This window comes from Panthera leo, chromosome D2 (genome assembly GCF_018350215.1).
Source record: "Panthera leo isolate Ple1 chromosome D2, P.leo_Ple1_pat1.1, whole genome shotgun sequence".
NCBI lineage: Eukaryota > Metazoa > Chordata > Mammalia > Carnivora > Felidae > Panthera > Panthera leo.
This window is the reverse complement of record NC_056689.1, coordinates 12,534,533-12,546,188: the sequence shown is the minus strand read 5'-3', so window position 1 is coordinate 12,546,188 and position 11,656 is coordinate 12,534,533. Positions and strand designations below refer to the sequence as shown.

General features: G+C 44.4%; 1 long non-coding RNA gene across 1 annotated transcript in view; it reads left to right on the top strand.

Annotated features, from left to right (window-relative positions):
- The first annotated feature begins 971 nt into the window (after positions 1–971).
- Positions 972–11,656, top strand: part of LOC122202656 — a 29,051-nt gene continuing 18,366 nt past the window's right edge. The window contains exon 1 of the long non-coding RNA XR_006194783.1: positions 972–1,045. This is a non-coding gene — a long non-coding RNA (uncharacterized LOC122202656). The remainder of the gene's footprint in view (positions 1,046–11,656) is intronic.

Sequence of the window (11,656 nt, the reverse complement as noted above, 5' to 3'; positions counted from 1 at the left end):
ACAGATAGAGTAGGCAGTTAGACATGAGCTAGAGGCTAGGATCGTGATAAGTTACACATTAGAAGCCTGGGGACACAACTTCCTGATTTTGAGGCTTCCAAGACCTCAGTGCTAAAAGACCAGGAGCCACAGATGCAGAACATGTACCCTCCTCCTCAACCTTTGTCCCAGGGTAACCTATAGCTTCATTATATTTACTTGGGTTTCGATCTTCCTCCGCCCCCAGAAGGGGAAGTTGGCCATGACACTTTGGACAAGGACCTTGTAGGGCCTAAAGCTCCCCCACCCAACTGGTGGGGAGGCGTCCCTGAGATGATTGGAAACAACCTAGCTATGACCCATAACCTGTGCAAACATATAACCCGGTGCGGACGCCACCTCTGGGCCTGCCCCCTCTCCCACCTTGAGAATGTACTGTCCTTAATAAACTGCTTTGTGCTTGCCACCTTCTTTCTGGTTGTCTTTACTTGAGCGTGGATGTCACATAAACCTTTCCCGGGAAATCCAACAACCAAGACCCGAACAAGGCCGGCCCCAGAACAGTGCCTGTGAGCACTAAGCCCAGCGTGAGCTCGGTGACAGCCCACGAGGCCCTCCCCCAGCCCTCACGACCCACCCGTCACGCTAGACGCACCAGCTATTCTGCACCCCTGCCTGCCAGGTTCCTGAGCTTCACCCTTTCTCCTCCCAGCCTTTGGGTAAGCTCCTGCTCGTCTCTCAAACCCTGCTCAGTTACCTTATTGGGTTTTCTTTGTTTCTGCCTCTTAGAAAACAGACTTGATTGGGCAGGTGCTCGGCGTGCTCCCGGCGGGCCCCGCGCGGCGGCCGCGTGCTCCCGGCGGGCCCCGCGCGGCGGCCGCGTGCTCCCGGCGGGCCCCGCGCGGCGGCCGCGTGCTCCCGGCGGGCCCCGCGCGGCGGCCGCGTGCTCCCGGCGGGCCCCGCGCGGCGGCCGCGTGCTCCCGCGCGGCGGCGGGGGACTTGTCCTGCTTATACTTGCGCGTGAGGAGCCCTGGCCAGCTGTGCGCGCCAGAGGCCGCGTCGCAAGGTAAGGTGCAGTTCTAATCACCCGCTAAGGAGGCAGAGGGAGGGCTGGGTGCCTGCCAGACCTTGGAAAGCGAGGGCCCTTTGGACCAGCTTCCCTTCAGAGACTCAGGGTCTCTTAGCCAACGTGCTGTTGCTGTCAGGCAAGGTTCTGTGAGGGGCGGCCCCGCGCGGTCTGGAATGGTTAGCAGCAAACATGGTCACCACCCGCTAGATGCCGGGCAACCACAAATACCCCAATTTTGCCACCTGTCACCAATTGCCCCTTCCCCGGAGAACGACTGTGGTGGGGTGATGCAAGCCAAACACTTCTAGTAGGATCTACTGGTGTTTAACTTTCTGGCACCGGCTTGCTTGACCGGACCATAGGAGTCCAAATCCACTGGCAATCTTGAGTAGCACTCGTTGACCTCGTGTTGTGTAGCAGTGAACCCTGTGAAGTGGGCACTGGCATCTTTTATACACAGGAAGAAGGAAAATAGCCTGACGCCCTTAAATCAACTGAGGAAGTCGTTGAAGACAAGGCAAGGCTATCCCCTCCTACCTTGGGTCCTACTTTTGAGTCCCCGGAGGTTCAACCAGGGGTGGGAGCCTATTTAAAGGGTAGAGCCTGGACCCAACTCAGGTGTGATCCCAAAGGCCTTCTGTTTTCTGGTTCTAAAAGTGTGAATATTTCTTCTGTATAACAGCATAAGGATATATCTTTTATAGCACTGATTAAAAGGTGTTTGGAAAATAGCTATGTACTCCTGCTTGTGTACTGAACAGAGAGCATTAATTAGAAAGCCTGGCAACTCCATGGAAAGACCGTTATAGGAGTATTACACTATTCCAATATGTTAGGAAAAAAGTGCTTTTCTGCAACATGACTACTTTTTGAAGTATCATTTCTTTGCCTAAAAAATGCATATTTGGAACCTATTGTATATCACAACCTAGAAGTAATGGTATGCATGCATATTTAAAAAAAATTTTTTTTAATGTTTATTTACTTTTGAGAGAGAGCACAAGCCGGGGAGGGGCAGAGGGAGAAGGAAACACAGAATCTGAAGCAGGATCCAGGCTCTGAGCTGTCAGTACAGACACAGGCACGTGAACTCACAGACCGCAAGATGGTGACCTGAGCTGGTGGGACGCTTAACTGACTGAGCCACCCAGGCACCCCCATGTTTCTTTTTTTTTTTAATGTTTATTTATTTTAAGAGAGAGAGAGAGCATGCACAAGTGCATGTGCAAGTGGGAGAGAAGCAGAGAGAGAGAGAGAGAGAGAGAGAGAGAGAGAGAATCCCAAGCAGGCTCCACAATCACCATGGAGCCTGATGTGGGGCTCAATCCCATGATGGGGCTCTGTCCCACAACCATGAGATCAAGACCAGAGCCGAAATGAAGAGTTGGATGCTCAACTGACTGAGCCACCCAGGAACCCCTGCATGTATTTTTCTATAAATAATTACACAAGACTGCATGCCTCATTGCACATTGTTTTGTATATTTAGCTTAAGAAACCGGGTTAGTGGACCCGGGTTAGTGGAAACCACAGTTAGCAGACCTGACTCTTCTTGTGAGGCAGGACATGGTAACCAAGGCGGGAGACCCCTGTAGCCACACCACTTCTGCAATCTTCATCCACTATCACAACTGCTGAGGGGTCTTGCCTGAAGTCCTACCCAGAGTCTCCTGAGAACACACCTCATCCTACATCAACAGCTCCATCATCTGGATCACAGCACTCAAGGAAAACTGCATCAGGATCCCAAGGGAATGGGAGTGCTGGGTAAGACTCCACTAAAGCCAAGCAAAGGAAAAGAAAAAAGAGTGCTTCAAGCCTGTGTGGTGTTGAGGCTTACGGCGATGCGAGCCAGCGCTGCCACATCAGAGCGGCCGTTGGATGCTACAACCACAGTGTGGGTTCCCTTTCCCCATTCACAAGTGCTTACTACAGGAATGGGATGGCTTTCCTGGCCTGTTGATGGGACTGTGACTGCAACAAAGGAAAGGCAATGTTATATTAAGGTGATTTCTATCCCCCTCTTTGCACAGAATACATACAAGTTTACCTTTTCTGTAATAAAAAAAAAAAAACAACCCACAAAAAACAAAACAAACCCAAAACATAAAACTTTGGTAATATGTCTAAACAGTGGGGTGCCTGGGTGGCTCAGTCAGTTAACTTGATTTCGGCTCAGGCCACAACCTCGTGGTTTCTGAGATGGAGCTTTGCATGGGGCTCCGTGCTGACCGTGCCAGAGACTGCTTGGGATTCTCTCTCTCCCTCCCTCTCCCTGCCCCTGCCTTGCTCGTGAGTGTCCCCCCACTCAAGATAAATAAATAAACGTTAAAAAAATCTAAACATTAGCAAAGTATGTAACATTCAGAGTATCATAAATGTTGGCGTTTTAAAATGTTATATCACTCTTTGAAAAATATTGAGATAAACCTAAATTTAATGGTAGTTTGAAAACTGTCAACATCTATGTTAAATTATATGAGTAAATTAATTAAAAGACAGGAAAAAAAGATTTTTAATTCATGCCCTAGAAAAGTATCATTTTTATATCTTTGTTATCATGTTGATAGAAAAAGAGAGTCCTTTTCCCTGACTAGACTCAACATTCCAGGTTTATTTCTAGGTCCTGTCACAGAAGGAGCATAGTAGTTGCTCATGAAATTCATACCAAACTGAACTGATTTTGAGCGAAAATTATCCTGTTCAAAGCAAAGTTTCCTTAATGAGAATGACTCAGACACGAGTCCATTAGGTAACAAAACCACCTCCCTGGGGTATTAACATCAAATCCTACATGAGAGACCAAGTAACTATTCTCCATCCAGAAGGGTCCTGAGAAAAAATGATAGGTGTCCATACAGGCTAAAAGCAAATACAGTTTTAGGGTGCCTTGGTAGCTCAGTTGGTCAACTCCAACTCTTGATTTTGGCTCAGGTCATCATCTCATGGTTTGTGGGGTTTGAGCCCCGCATCCGCTTGGGATTCTCCCTCACTCTCTGCCCCTCTCTGGCTCTGTATCTTTCTCTCTCTCAAAATAAATAAACTTTTAAAAAAAAATTTAAAAATATATAATTTTAAATTGTTGCCCACAAAATAGAATCATTTGGTAAGATGATATTCCATAGATAATGCTAAGAAATAAAACACAGCTGATTGTCATATTGTTGGGGGAGGGGAAAGCAAATGAGTAAAACAGCAATCATGAAACTGTTGCTAACATCATCTTTAAAAGACATAATGTGTTATGGGTAGAGTTTTTTAACCTAACGTGAAAACCTAAAAAGAAAATATCATTTTCTATAAGTAGTCTAACCTAGGTGCAAACTGTAGTTTTCACTTAAAACCTGCTGGCTTAGGGCTTACATGGGCTTCTGTGTAGTGCGTACGCATTTCCTGTCAGCCAGGAAGCCCTGCAGATAAATAAATGCACAGAAACTCCTAAGTGCTGTTAGTCTTGCAAATCCAGTAACTGTGTGGACTTAATATCCTTCATTCCAGTTAGAAGATCTGAAACTAAAACAATCAGCAAGCCACTCTTTTCAGTTCATATATGGTGTGACATTTTGTCTCGGCACACCCCCCGCAGAGTTGTTATGCAGCACAGGAGGGTTTACAAAAGTCAAGACTCATCTTCTTCCAGGAACTAGAGGGCTAAATATTTACAAACGCAAAGAGAGACTGTATGTCTGAGACCCTCTCAAGGGAGGAGTGGTTGACTGAGAGGGTCTTTTTTTTCCCCTTTCTAGGTTTACGTTGAAGATATATCATAGCAAAACAAATGATGAAAAATGAGAAATGTGTCCAACTGCTTGTGTGGACAACAGCAGCATCAGCTGGCTGGTTTGGCCCATCTGTGGAGCATTTTCAGACTTATTCTGCTGTCTTTGCATCAGATCCATCCTTTACCACTGTCTTGTGATATTAGGGCTCAGCACAGATCAGCTTTCCTGCTGTCTTTGAGCCTGAGCAATTAGGCCTGAAAAGTGAATTTTTTCTTCTTTTTATGAGTTTTATTTTAAGTTAATGACACCACTACATTGTGGTTATTTTTTACCAAAATATCTAGATTTAGAAAGAAACTTTTATAAATTACAAAAATAATGCAAGGCTGTTATAAAAAAATTCAAACATTCAGAAAAGCGTAAAAAGGAGACTTTTTCCTTTTCCCTCCATATATTCCACATCCAGAGGTAATTTGGGATTTTATTAGGAACATAGCCTCTGGAGTGCGTGTCCCAACTCTGCCACTCTTATTGGGAGACCTTTGGCAAGTTCCTTGGCCTCCTTGTGTCTTAGTTTTCTCATCTGTAGAATAGGGACAGTTACGGAACTCAACTCATAGGGTTGTTGTGAGGGTTAAATTCGTTATTACATGTGAAGTACCTGGAACAGTGCTTGGCACACAATAAGCACTGGATGTGTGAGTTACAGTTCTCAGTAGTGGTAATACTGTCAACGTGTTCTGTGTTACTTAGGATACAGGATTAGCTGCTGTAACAGAGACTCCAAACTACAGTGGCTCAAACACTATAGAGGTTTTCTCCTCTTTCTAGAAGCATTTGGAGGAGTGAGCAGGTAGTTGCCTCTGTTCCACGAAGGGGTCCTGGTCTGCATCAAAGGGTTATCTGTGGGTCCAGCTGCAGGAAGAAACAAAGGAAGTGAAAGACAACCAGCTTCCTTTTGAAGGATGTGACCTTTACTTGCATGCATCATTTCTGCTCACGTCCCTTTGGCCCGAATTTAGACCCTCTGCCAAACCTGGCTAAAGAAGGAGGCTTTGGTCATCCATGTACATGTAGGATTGGGCTACATTGCCCCCTGGGATCTCTATACCCACCCAAACTAATGTAGTCTTTAGATGCCCATTTAAAATGTACAGGATTGGCAGGAGACCAGAATTCTACTACTAAATGAAATAAAGCAGGGATACTGAAAAACAATTAGCAAGCTCTGCCCCACAAGCTTTGTTTTTTTAATGGTATCATTTCACGCATATTGCTCTACACATAGATTTTTCTCTTAGCAATATGTTGGGCAGGTCTCCCTATGTCAGTATGTAAATATTTATGTTGCCTGTCAGTTCATTGTATTCCGGGAGCAGAGGTCTCTTAACTCACTGAACCAAGCCTTATTGATGGGCATTAAGACTGTTTTCAATTCTTACTCTTATGGAGTTTCCATGTGCATCCTTCTACGTAGATATTTTTTGCAGGTTTTTTGCTGGCACTTCTTTAACATAGGTTTGTAGAAGTGTATATGGGCTTAAAATTTTGTTACATACTATAAAATTCTACTCTGAAATTATTGTGTCAATTTGAGCTTTTCCAATAACGTATGATAGTCTTCTTATCTATAGAGGAGAGAACTCCCCTTTAGAGAGACAACCATTTCTATCTGACAGCCTTGTCTGGAGGGACTGTGGTAAGAACCCCCACCCCACCCGTAAATGATAGTCCTGATTTATAGCTGGCTCAGTCTTATGGTACAGAAAAGGGACAAAAGACAAGAGGAAGAAACCTGACATTTATTGAGGACTAGGTATTATTATTATATATATGGAAATAGAGACACAGAGCTGTTATGTAACTTGCCTACTTCACCTACCTAGTAAGGCCTTGCTCCCCTCTCTTTGCTACCTCTTTTTGGGAAGCTTTCTTTATGTTTTCTCCTCTTAAATTAGCTTTATTGATGTATTACTTACATGCAGTACAGTTCAGTAACCTTAAATATGCAGTTTGGCAAATTTTAACAAATAGATACAGTCATGTAACCACCATCACAATTATGCTATGGAACATTTCCATCACGCCAAAAAGATCCTTTGTGGTTTTTGTTTTTGTTTTACAGTCAGTCCCTGTCTTCCACCCAGCCACTTCTCCATCTCAGTTTCCTCTTTTGTTAAATTGGCTAATAATAGCGCCTACCTTCTATGGTGTTTGCAAGGATTAAGTTATTCCATATAAAGTACTTAAAACAATGCCTGGTCCTTTAAGCATTAAGGATGTGTTTGGTATTCTTCTTTCATGATCATCCTTATCACTTGTTACTGTGTACCTGTAAGTTAACTAAACTTGGTTTCATTGGCACTCTGAGATTTCCTTGCCCAGTACCAAATATAACTGTCTGGATTATACAGAGGAGGCAGCCTCAGGAAAATGGGGGACAAGGGCTATCGTAAGGCAGCTACCCCAGCCTTTGATTCTGGGACAAAGTTGTCTAATCCATAGAGGGAGCTATTGGGAGCATTTTTTGCAGATTTGCACTAATATGCCCTTTCATCACAGTGGGGGGGGGGGGGGGATTTGACAAAGGTTCAGGAGAGTTATAGCTCTACACTAACCTGCTGAGTTAGTGAGCAAGTATTAAGTGTCCCCATCCACTAGTTCCCACTCAATCTCAGAACATGTGGCTCTCTTTGATTAGATTACATGAATCCAGCTTTTTGCATACCCTAGACATGTATAGCACATTGTTGCAAAACTAGACATGCTTTAAAGTTAATTTGAAATCCATGTATCTTTTTCAATGCACAAGATTGTTGTTAAAGTAGCTACATTACATTCCCACAGACCTGCAACACTTACTTCCTTCCTGGCCAGAGTATTTGACTCACTTCTCAAAGCACTGGCTGTGTGGGGCAGTGTGCCACAGTAGACTGGGAGGAAGCTCTACAGAACCGGAAGGCAACACAGGACATCTGGTCTGGCCTGGCCCCACCACATAATGCTTTCAGGAGACCTGCTGTCTACACGAGGGCTGAGCCTGTGTGTAGCTACCCTATAAGCAAAGACAGAGATGGGCAGAGAAATTGCAAGTGAAAATTATTTATTCATAAAGAAGAGAGAAGATGGAAAAGAGGCAACTAAAACAGAATTGCAGTCCATTACAATGTGGTTTTTGAAGCTCCTGGAGCTTTCTTGTAAGTTCTGTGAGGGCCAGGCTGGTGTCTTACTTCTCTTTATGAGCTGCTCAGCAGAAAGCAGGCACACAGTGGGTTCTGGGTGAACTGTCTTCTCCCTTGGAAGCACTGCGAGTGGACAGTCTCCCTCTTCCATCTGCGACAATCCCCAGGATCCTTGTCCAGCGCTCTTCTTTGTACCCCCTCTGCATGTTGGTGTTCTCTGAGTTTCCTCCTCTTACTACTCTAATACCCCTTTTCAACTGATTATACATCTTCTACTGATTTAAATGTCCTTGTTTGTGCTGTGAATCCTCTAAATCTTCCTCTCCAGCCCCGATCTCTCTACTGAATGCCCAGTGGACATTTCCATTGCTGTCCCATAGACATCTTAAATTCAACATTTCCAAAACTGGAAATTAAAATTCTTTCCCTCAAGTGTGTTCTTCCACCTGATTCTTCATCTGGGTCCGTGACACCATCTTTCCCTACTTAAAGGGAGTAGGTAAAGATGCTTTGTCTAGAAACCTAAGTCTTCGATTTCTCCTTTTCCATCTCCACTCCCCACGCCTAATCAGTAGTCATAATTGTAGCTAATATTGATTGAGCACATCCTATGTGTCAGACATTATACTAATCCCTAATATTTTAATTTAGTACACTAACTATATGAGGTAGGTACTCTTAGCATCACTTGATAGGTGAGGAAACTGAGGCACAGATTGCTTGCTCAAGTCACAGAGTGAATGGATAGCTGAACTGAAACTTGGATCTGTTTAATTCTAAAACTTGAGTTCATCATTGCCACTGTGCACCACCTTTGATCACATGTCCTAAACCCTCCTCACATCTGCATCTCTCTCTCCAACCCCTGCCCTGGGCTGGCCTTCTTGATACTTGCATCATTTCTCATGTGGACTAATGCCACCTTCTATTAATGTCTGCAGCTTCCAGCCTGCACTTCCATATGGCTAATGCAGAGTTCTAAAACTTTTCAGTGGTTTGGCATTGCCTGTAGGAGACAGCCTGACCTCCTAAGAGTGGCAAAAGGAAAACAGAGCTCTTCACCCAGATTTTTGCCATCATCTCTCTGCTTGCCCACACATGTCCTGTATTTCCATCTACTCCATGATGGGTCATGATCTTTCATTTCTTAGGGACTTTGCCCCCTTTGTTCTTTTTTGTGGACTGACCTATTTACCTACACATCTGTGAATTCTACTTGTCCCTTAAAATTCAGCTCAAATGGTAACTTCCCTATAAAGACATCTGTGATATTGTGCTTTATAATAAGAAATATATTACTTAGTCTTTGTCCTTTTTCTGGCACAGAGCTCCTTAAACCCTTGGAATTTCCTAAGTGATAAGAGTCATAAAGATCTCTTTGTTATTCATAACAAGCTCTTTTCAACCACACTGGGTTTATGTTAATAAGGTGACTTTTTGAAAGACCCTGAGGATGGGGGCTGGATGCCAAATATAACTAGATTTGGAACTTTCAGTCCCACCTCCAGACCTCTGGGGACTCCAGTGGGACTGGAGGTTGGATCAATCACCAATGGCCAGTGATATAATCAATCATGTCAACATGATGAAGCCTCCATAAAAATTCCTAATTTAGAGTTCATTCATTCATCTGATAAACATTTAACACTTGCTCTGAACATGTCTTACACTAGGCATTTGGAGAGCTTCTGGGTTGGTGGACATAGGGAGGTGTTGGAAGGGTGTGGGAGCATCATATCCCTTCCTCCATACCTGGTGCTGTGTGTCCCTTCCTGCATACCTGGTGCACATATATATTAAGCAGCCTGTTTTCCTGTTCTTCAAGCTATTCTAGAAAACTATCAAACTTGAGACGGGGGAGGTGGGAGGAACCTCTGATTTTATAGCTGGTCAGAAGCACAGGTGACAACCGGGGCTTGCAATTGGTATCTGAAGTGAGGACAGTCCTGTGGGACTGAACCCTTAACCTGTGGGATCTGACATTATCTTCAGGTAGATAGTGTCAGGACTGAGTGAATTGTAGGACACCTAGCTGGTGTTGGAGAATTGCTTGGTGTGAGAACCTCCCCCCCCCCCCCCACACACACATGTTTGATGCCAGAATTATTGACAGTAGAATGGTAAATAGAGGAGAAACAATGAGTTCCTCCCTTTCGACATCACAGCCCTCCTAGGCACAATGAAATGTTCTTTCCTCTGTGCTATGTTCCTCTTATTTCTTTAATAAGCTGCAGCAATAACTCCTTTATTTGCATGTTACCACAGAGTCCTTGCTGAGAACATACCGTTGCCATGTCCCGTCTAAAGAGGACGCATTGCCATCGTTACAAGTGGATTCTTAATCATTGGCCATTTATTCATTCAATAAAGTCTTACTGAGCTCCTTCACTTAAATCTCAGTGCTAAGTACAGGGGGTAGAAAATTAGTAAGACCGGGAACCATGCATTAAAGAGCTCTTAGCTCGTTAGTACACTTTCATTATTATGTACCTTATCTCTTAGGGCAGGGACCAGGTTCTAATCATACATGTGTTTCCAATTCCTAATATAAGGTGTGCTCAGGGCAAGTAAATGTTTGTCAAATGAATGAATGAACCTGAACTCTACTTCTGTTCCAACTTATGGATTAAAAACAGAAGTGAGGAGTAAGGATAAAATCTCTCTCCAGAGCCTGACATCTTGCTTTCCAGTGAACATCCTCAGAGGATTCCAAAAACCCAAAGCACACTTCCAGAACCAGCACTTGCAGCATGGACCCCACCCACATGATCCATGTAGGGGCCCCTGGCTTGAGGCCCAGATAAAATTATTGTGATCATGATGCTAATGGATAGGACTTTCATAAACCATGGAAGGGTAGGATTTTGTTTTCTCCTGTGTCTAGAACATATCAACCTTAGTGAAGCCTTTAACATAAAAATGGGACCTGCATGGGGTCCCTGGATGGCTTAGTGGTTAAGTGTCTGACTCCTGATTTCAGCGCAGGTCATGATCTCATGGTTCGTGAATTTCAGCCCTGCATTGGGCTCCATGCTCAGCATGGAGTCTGCTTGGGATTCTCTCTCTCCCTCCCTCTCTGCTCCTCCCCAACTTGTTCTCTGTCTCTCACAATAAACAAGTAAACTTTGAAAAAAATGGACCTGCAGTTTACTTCCAACCCCTGAAATTACTGCCTTGGTTCTCATGTTCTAAAAACCCAAAAGGAATTACTCATTGGTATTTGTGGGTCATTATCAGGATAAACAGTCATTGTCAGAGGAAGAAAGAGAAGGGTACATGAGGATGACAGTGTGGGTCACAAGCAGAGTGTCCTCTAGATTAAGCCAGTTGAGGGGCACCTGGGTGGCTCAGTCGGTTAAGCTCCCGACTTTGGCTCAGGTCATGATCTCGTAGTTCATGAGTTTGAGCCCCACGTCAGGCTCTGTGCTGACAGCTCAGGGCTTGGAGCCTGCTTCTGATTCTGTGTTTCCCTCTCTCTCTCTGCCCCTCCCCTACTCGTACTCTCTCTCTCTTAAAAAAATAAATAAATAGATTAAGCCAGGAGTTTCTGCCATCACCATGGAGCAATTTCAGTGTCCACTGTCCCATCTCCAAGAAGGTTGGGAAACCCCAGGAAACATAGAAATAACTCCCAGGACTATAATTCATCAGGCCCCTTGGTTCCAGAAACTAGGCAGAGCTGCCACACTGGTCCAAGCCAGTGA